This window comes from Nannospalax galili, unplaced genomic scaffold, assembly GCF_000622305.1.
Source record: "Nannospalax galili isolate Female #2095 unplaced genomic scaffold, S.galili_v1.0 scaffold75, whole genome shotgun sequence".
NCBI lineage: Eukaryota > Metazoa > Chordata > Mammalia > Rodentia > Spalacidae > Nannospalax > Nannospalax galili.
Window position 1 is genome coordinate 1,025,465 of NW_008339433.1, and position 8,149 is coordinate 1,033,613.

The following is an 8,149-nucleotide window of genomic DNA, read 5'->3' on the forward strand; positions in this document are numbered from 1 at the left end:
ATTATTCATCTATCTGTATGTATAAGGGATTAAATGTTGGTTATTTAATGGACTCTCACAACAAAAATGGGTTTGTTTATAAATATAATAAAAGAAATAATAGAAAGGTCTAAGAAAAAAATAAAGGGTTTGAATGTTAAAGTTAGTAAGATTAAGATGCCTGGATATTTCCAAAATGGAAGAAATAATAAAAATGTTTAAGCAAGTTTATTAAAGGTCTGAGTAAGTTTATAGAAGTACAAGGCAGTTGCAGTTTTATAAAAGTACAAGATGATGATTGTTATAATAATTACTGTTACAAATAAAGAAAAATTTTTTTCAGTCTACTTCACTGGCTTGTGCTACACACCTAAACACAGTCTGGAGTTAAATGTATAAAGACAAATGTTAAAGTTACCTATAACTACTAAAAAAAGTCCTTTAATGTTTCTCTATATCATAAAAATATTGCTTTTAATGTTTTCCTTTATCTATAACAAAATAATTTAATTCAAAAACTAGGTTTTTGCCTCCTAGAACCAGATGGGACAGTTCAAAAAAAAAAAAAAAAACCCAGCTTTGTTTGGTGAGCCTAGTTTGAACCTGAAACAGTTTGTTCCCTATTTCACATACCACTGGCATTCCTTACAACCCCACATGACAAGCAATAAGAGAGAGACAACACAAATGTCTCAAAGATCAAATAAATAAAAGGAAAATGGAGGAATCACCTATACCTGGTATAACAGTACAGAATCCTCATTTTCTATTATACAGGTCTCTACTAACTTTAAATTTTTTTACACTAAATGATCAAGAAATTTCTCCAATGTCCAAGCACTGGAATGGAGTAACTATCCCACAGCCCTTGCCACAGGTGATTTGGAGGGACCTTGAATCAGATCTCTGGAGTAAAACTCCAGCTCCTTTACTAACAATGGGGCGAGGGTTTGCTTGTGTCTTTAGAGTAAAGGAATCCCCCCCACCCCGCATGGACACTGCTCATCTACATCAGACTGCTCAAGCGAGCCTCCCACAGCAAAGATGGCTGTGCTGACCCTGAGAAAGTGGGGAAAAAAAACACCCTGAAAGAAGGCGTAGCCTCCTGTGACCTGGGAAATGATTAAGAACATGATAAATGACGCCCAGGAGTTGGGTCAGTGCCAGGGCCAAGGTATATCTAAACCTGAAGTTCTTCTTGTCTGTGTTCTAACTATACTGACTGTGAATAGCGTAAAAGCTAAAACATGTCATCAATACTAATGTTATTTTTGTACCTATTATAGGATCAGGATTAGTTCTCGAGTGTATTACAAAAAACTGTGCATGGCCACCTGGACCCATCATATGGAAAAAGGATGGACAGAGGATATACAGCCAAATGGATGGAGGATTTTTAGGTTGGAAAAATGCTCCTGACCAGAGCCTAAAAAACCAACATGATTTCAGTATTTTTAAAGAGTCACTGACCCTAGAAGATACTGGAAGTTATAGCTGTGTGAAAAACCAAAAGAGACCTTTTAAAGATATTGAAATAGTTAGATCAACCACATCCTTACAGTGAATCAGCCTGTCCATATCTAGTGATTTGAATGGGAATTTATGGGTTCATCTTGCACAAAGGGGTTATAATAAACAGAGTTTCTATATATAAGGAGACCCTTCTATACCAAGATTGTTAAAGAAAAATCTAACAGGAAATGAGAAAACTAAGAACTGCTGTGCTACAAAATAGAGCTATCTACTGCTAAAAAAATCACATGGGATGTGAACAGTTTCCAGGAATGTGTTGTTTTTATTTGTATGATTTTTCACAACTATAGACCAACAGATTAATGATTTACAAAAGGAAATTAATAAGATGTCTAAATTTTCTATACCTTGGCCAAAATGGCTCTAATGGCTTACTCCATTCTTGGGCCCAATATTGATTGGCATGCTTCTTCTTATGGAGCTCCAATAGTTATGCACTGTATTATAATTTTGATTAATAATACTGTGGCCTCTATGACCACTTCCTTCTTACTTTTAAAAAAACAAAAAGGGAGGACATGTAGGAAACCAAGATGCCAGGCCTTAGGGTGAGGTGATCCTAAAACCTTTAGGTCCAGGCTGCATTCTCTGCTAAAAGGAGGGGCACTGAAAACGGTGGCTCTGATAATCCCTGTCTTACAGAACACTGCTAGACTGCAGGAGGAAGTGGCCTGGTCATAAAAGTGTAGGCTCCCTGCTCTGTGGGAAAGCATCTTGGTCAACAACTCTTAGCTCATCTCCTTGTCCTAAACAAATAACAGCTATCCCTGTTTACTCCTGAGCTAAAAGTTAAAAATTCACCATGCTTTTAACTCTAAGAAAGAAAACATTGTGGCCAATAAATTACTGGATGGGCATTGATAACCTTGAGTAAAACTTTAAGAATCCTTCTGATGCCAACTAACAGAGTAAATATCCTGTTTCTTTGTACCCTAAATCTTTGTATGTGACTGCCGTATCCCACGTGACTGCTAGTTCCTTGGGATGTATAAAAACCATATGAATTTTAAAATAAATTGGCTTGTTGGAAAGACACAGATCCCAGGGTCAAAGACTGTCACCCATCAAGTCCTCTGCCCTGAAGCCAGTAGGTCCCCTGCTAAGCAAAGCAAACTAGAGTCCCAACAGGTAAGAATGCAAAAAATCTAAAAATGAACCTACAAAAAAAGAGATTGTTAGATCTAAAAGGAACCCAAAACATCAATTTGCCAAATATGCTCATTATATTAATGAGAAAAGAAATCTAGAAAGATGACGACAGTAGGGATAGGCTATGTAACCTGGACTAGAGCCTGAGTCACAGATAACATTATCTGCACTAGGCCTCAGGTCTCCTGATTCTTTTTTTTTTTTTTGAGGGTCTTTTTTGAAACAGGGTCTCTCTCTATAGCTCCAGCTGGCCCATAATTCACTGTGTAGACCAGGGTGGCCTTGAACTCACAGAGATCCACCTGCCTATGCCTGCCTCCTAAGTGCTGGGACTACAGGCATGTGCCACCATACCCGACATGGTCTTCTGATTCTTAATCCAGGCTTCTCTCATTGCCTTTTATAGTTTTACTAAAATCCAGTTGTTAAAAGGAAAATTTTTGTGTATGACTTTCATTTAGTTCAACTGAGAGAAAAATAAGCATTTCCTTTTTCATAGTCTCTTTGCTGGAAAATGCTTTTCAAAAATTTTCTGAAATTGAACACTCAATAAATATCATGTAACTTCAAAATAAAAAATGCTTGCCTGATAGCACTTATGATGTATAGCGGAATAGATGTGGTCTGGTGGGAGGTGGGGGTCGGGAGGGCATGGATGGGATATGGGGGTCTAAATTTGATTAAGAACTATTATAAGAAACATACAAAAGCTCATTCTTTTTTGAAAGAGAAAGAGAAAAACAAACATTTTTCAGTGAAATCCTGGAAAATTAAATTGAACTGACCAAAAACAGGATTATAGACTGTGACCACATGTTTATTGAATTCATTCTAGAAAAACACAAAACATAACTTTACAAAACATGTGGCTTGCCCTATGAAATCGACACAATGTCTCTCTAAGTTACAGTTTGTGGAATAAGGATGTTTATTTGGGCTTGCCAACAAAGCTTATGCTGTTCAGAAGGGGGGATCACTTACAAAGGCATGAACACCCTTGGGCTCTTTCCCCTACATCTCCACTGAACTTTTGAGATCCGCTGTGGCCAGGGCTCCACCAAGATGGTGAATTTGTGCTGCCTCCCACTTTCTTCTGTGCCTGTCCTTAGACCTACTCTCTCATGTAGTTGAAGCAGAGAGATTGGGTGGGAGGGGCAACTGTCTCCCCTTCTGCCTATGGAGTCTCTTATGGTTCAGTGCTAGTTCTTTTGGAGGACATGCCTATCCAACACCTTCACAGATACCCAAAAAGTCAGAATTAATGGAATTTTTCTCAACATGATAGTGGCTAGCTATGAAAATACACAAATCACAGAATATTTCATGTGAAAGATTGACAACTTAGCTAATAAAATCAGGATGTTTGCTTTTGCAACTTCTGGTCTACATTGTAGTGATTTTCTGTAAGGGTGATTTTGAAAGGAATCTAAATTAAAGTCACATGAGAAGAAAAAAAAAGAAAGTGTCTATTCTTCCACAGGATATGCTGGTTAAGCTTAGTGAGTTTGCAAAACAATTACAACAAAAACGTTATGACCATGAGAACGAGAGTTTTGTGAAAGAGGGGAGGTTTGAGGGGGATTAGAAAATGTTGAGGGTTATAGTACCAGAAAGCATTTAATACATGTATGCAAATGTCAAAGAACATACCCTACAAAACTTGCATAAAATAATTCTGTAATAGCATTTTTTCCTTCCTGGCACTTTTTGTTGCTTGAATGGCTGTCTGAAATGTACACAATGGGAGCTGGAAGAAAAACACTTCTCAAGCTGAGGTCCCCATCAAGGTGAAGATGCTGGACCCAGCCCCCACCCCAGTACCAAAACAGCAACTGGGAGCTTTAGTCTTAGGTAAGACAGTCCCAAATTCAGGCAGCTGCCTAGGAGGAGCGGAGTCAAGGGGCAGAGGAGCTCAGAAGTCCAAAAAGGTGACTCTGGTGGGGCTGGCCTCTGGGGAGATCCCAGAAGACTCAAGGAAGAGAGCTGAGGACTGATGATACCTATGTCTCTCCAACCCAGGTACCTGGACCCTTCTGATACCCTACACCTTCCTTATGGTCATCTCAGGCAGAGGACTTTCCTCCTTTTTGAAGCTCGCTCACAACAGGCCGGAATTTCCAGCTTCGCCTGGTGACCTTGGCCTTGGGTCACCACTGAGCTTTGTCCCTCCAGTCCAGGAAAAGCAGCAGCTGCTTCATTCTTACTCCTGGGCAGTCACACTGTCTGGACCCTTCTCAGTCGCTGCCTTTACTAGCCTACACTGAAATCATCCTGTTGAAATACTCGTGATCTTTGTATGAATTCCTGGCCAAACTGACTCAAGACACCCAGAGTATCTCATTCCCAAATGGACTATTACTTTTCCCACAAGCTTCAACCTCAGTTTCTACCTGCTACTGCTGCTGGATGTGGAAGACCCCAGTGGGCCTGTTGCCAATGACTGGTCTGATTCGTAGGGCCTACTCTTCATCTGGCAAGACCAGGGCCACGTCAATCTGTCTGTCTTCTCTGTTTTCTTTTCTGGCTTCTTCCTCTTCCACTCACTTTGTGTGCTCCTCTCGAAGGCCATACAGGCCCTGGACCAGTGGCAAGAGCAGGGCTGGCACCTGCAGGAGATAACCAAGATGGCCAGCCGCCCGTTTGCCAAGGTCAATGTCTGCTTCCCACAAAACCATACAATCCCAGTCCCTGCTTGGAAGCTGGCCCAGCTCCTACCTCCTCCGTTCTGCCACTCTGAGCCCTACTGAACACCCCTATTTCAGAAAGGAGCTTGAGTCCACCTGGGCCCCATGGGAGAGGAGTACTGCCCACCAGCCATCCCTGCTGTCACAGCTGGCTTGCTGTAGCTAGGCCTGTCATCCTGGAACCCACAGAAGATGGCATGGCTGGTGTAGCCACTTTGCTGCTCCAGCTGCCTGGCAGGCCTTGTGCACCCAATGGCAATTTCTTGGGGTTAGCCTTTGCATGAGTCCTATGGGTGGAGTGGGGTTTCTGGAGGCACTGGGCACGAGGTTGGTATAGGCTGGAAGGGATTGTTGAGCCAAGATAACCTCACCAGCATGTCCTTCTGACCTGCTGAGGGCCCTCCTACACAGCAGCCAAGTTGCCTGATGGCGTCACCCCGGCCTGGAGGGTGATCCCCTGGACAGTCCTTAGAGACCACGGGAATTGAGAGAGGAAGTCCTCTGATCTCCTGGAACTTAGATTTTGTGGAAGGAGACAATCAACGAAAGAGAGAGAGAGAGAGAGAGAGAGAGAGAGAGAGAGAGAGAGAGAGATTTCAGAGAAGAGCTTCAAGACCTCAGCAGGATGTGGCATCGAGGGACTATAGGATAAAGTCGGTTAGGCATTCAGAGAAATGGCTAAACAGGCTGAGAAAGATAATTGGCAGAGGGAAGAAAAATTGCAAGGCTAAAGGTCCTGAGGCTGGAACTAGTCTATTTTATTTGAAGAGCCAGAAAACTTACCATTAGGACCCAGATCAATTAGGTAATGAGGCTTGGTACAGGCAGGACTTTTTGGGTCTCAGATACGATCTTGGGTTTTATTCTCAGAGCACTGGGAAGTTGTTGGGCAGTTCTATTGGGGAAGTGAGGACCAGCCTATTTGAGAAGTCACTCAGCTTTGGAATGAAGTGTGGGTTTGGGGGGCAGCAGAGGCCACAGGCAGGTGATTGTTTGCAGGAGGAAGTTGTTTGCAGAGACAGGGTCAGATATAGGATGAGTGGCAGGAAGTGATGATACAGATGTCAGGGTGAGGAAGGGGACACATCTAGAATGACCTACTTTTATGGCCTGTACATTGCATGGATAATGGAGTCATTACTACAGTGAAGGAGGCTGTGATAGCATAAATTTTACGAAAGTAGGTAAAATATTTTCAAAATTCATAATATAGGATCAATTAAATGTTGATCACATTCATATAAGTAATAATATAGTTGAGTAATTTAGGAAAGAATTATAAAAATACCATACAAAAACTGCAAGTGATTATTTACAGAATTTAAAGGAATAATGAATGCAAATTACCCAATTATTTATAGGAAGATTGAATTGTGTTAAAATTGCAATTATCCCCACAATAAATTTAGATTTAACCCTTATCTGGCAAGTCCCAATTTGATAAATGTACATATTTTCAAGCTGATCCTAAAACTTCGTGTGACAAGACAGGGATGCAGAAAAGTCCAAATAATCTGGAACATCAAGAATGAAGTTGGAGAAACAATGTTTCCCAGTTGAAATTTGCTTGAGTATTATAGTGTGATAATCACATCTGAATAGATATACAGATCAGTTTTATAGAAAAGAGTACGGGACTACAGACTCCTGTTTTTTTACTAATTTATATAGGAATGTCAATACAATTTAATGATAGATACAACAGTTTTTTTTAAAACATGTTTCATTATTTTTATTTTATGTGCATGCATATATTACCTGCTTGTAGGGAAGTGCACCCATGTCATACAATTCCCGTGGAGGACAGAAGAGGCTGTTGTATCCCCTAAAACTGGAGTTTCAGACAGTTTTTAGCTGCCATGTGGGTTCTGGGACTCGAACCTGGGTCTTCTGCAAGAACAACCAGTGTTCTTAATTGCTGAGCCATCCCTCCAGCCCTGATACAACAGGTTGTATAATAGCTTTTTAAAATTTTTCTTTATTTATTATTTTATTTTATGTGTATGCATGTATTGACTGCATGTAGGTAAGTGCACCCATGTCCTGCAATGCCTGTGGAGGTCAGAAGATGCTGTCAAATCCCCTGGGACTGGAGTTATGGACAGTTGTTAGCTGCCAAATGGGTGCTGGGATTTGAACCTGGGTCTTCTACAAGAAAGACCAGTGTTCTTAACCGCTGAGCCATCTCTCCAGCCCTTATAACAGCATTTATAAAGTTTTCATAAAAGTTTTATAAAGTTTTTTATACAACCAGCTGTATGTAACAGTCTGAACTTGGACTTTTGCCTAATATCAATCACAAAAATTAACTATAAATAAATAATAATTTTAAATATATGAGATGAAGCTACAAAAATTTCTAGATGAAAGTACAGAACCAAATCTTCATGAACTTTGTCGTTCCTCTAAGAATTTATTTTTGAGATTTTGGCCTATGGTTCATTTGGGCCTCTTTTGTGTTGAAATAGGAACCATGTTGCTTTTGCGTTCTAAACAGAAAAAGTGCTGGGCTCTTGACTTTCTATTTTCTATAAAAAATTAAATATCACCACTTTATCCACTTGATATAAATTTGTGGATATAAACATAGGCTTCATATTTCCAGGGTCCCCAAGTTATGTAATTTCCTACTTTTAGAATTCAAATAGTCATAAATATTTTATTTTTTTCTGTTCTGTTTTTAAATGTAGTTGTGTTTAATTATTTTCTTAGTGACTGCATAAAATGCAGTTAATTGTTAGACCTACATTTTTATATATTGATCTTTTTTGCAGCTTTTTTTATCCATGGTATTTTAAAAATAT

General features: G+C 39.9%; 1 pseudogene; it reads left to right on the forward strand.

Moving 5' to 3' along the window:
* Nucleotides 1-4,454: 4,454 nt before the first annotated feature.
* LOC103734876 lies at nt 4,455-5,732 on the forward strand (annotated as a pseudogene).
* Nucleotides 5,733-8,149: the final 2,417 nt, after the last annotated feature.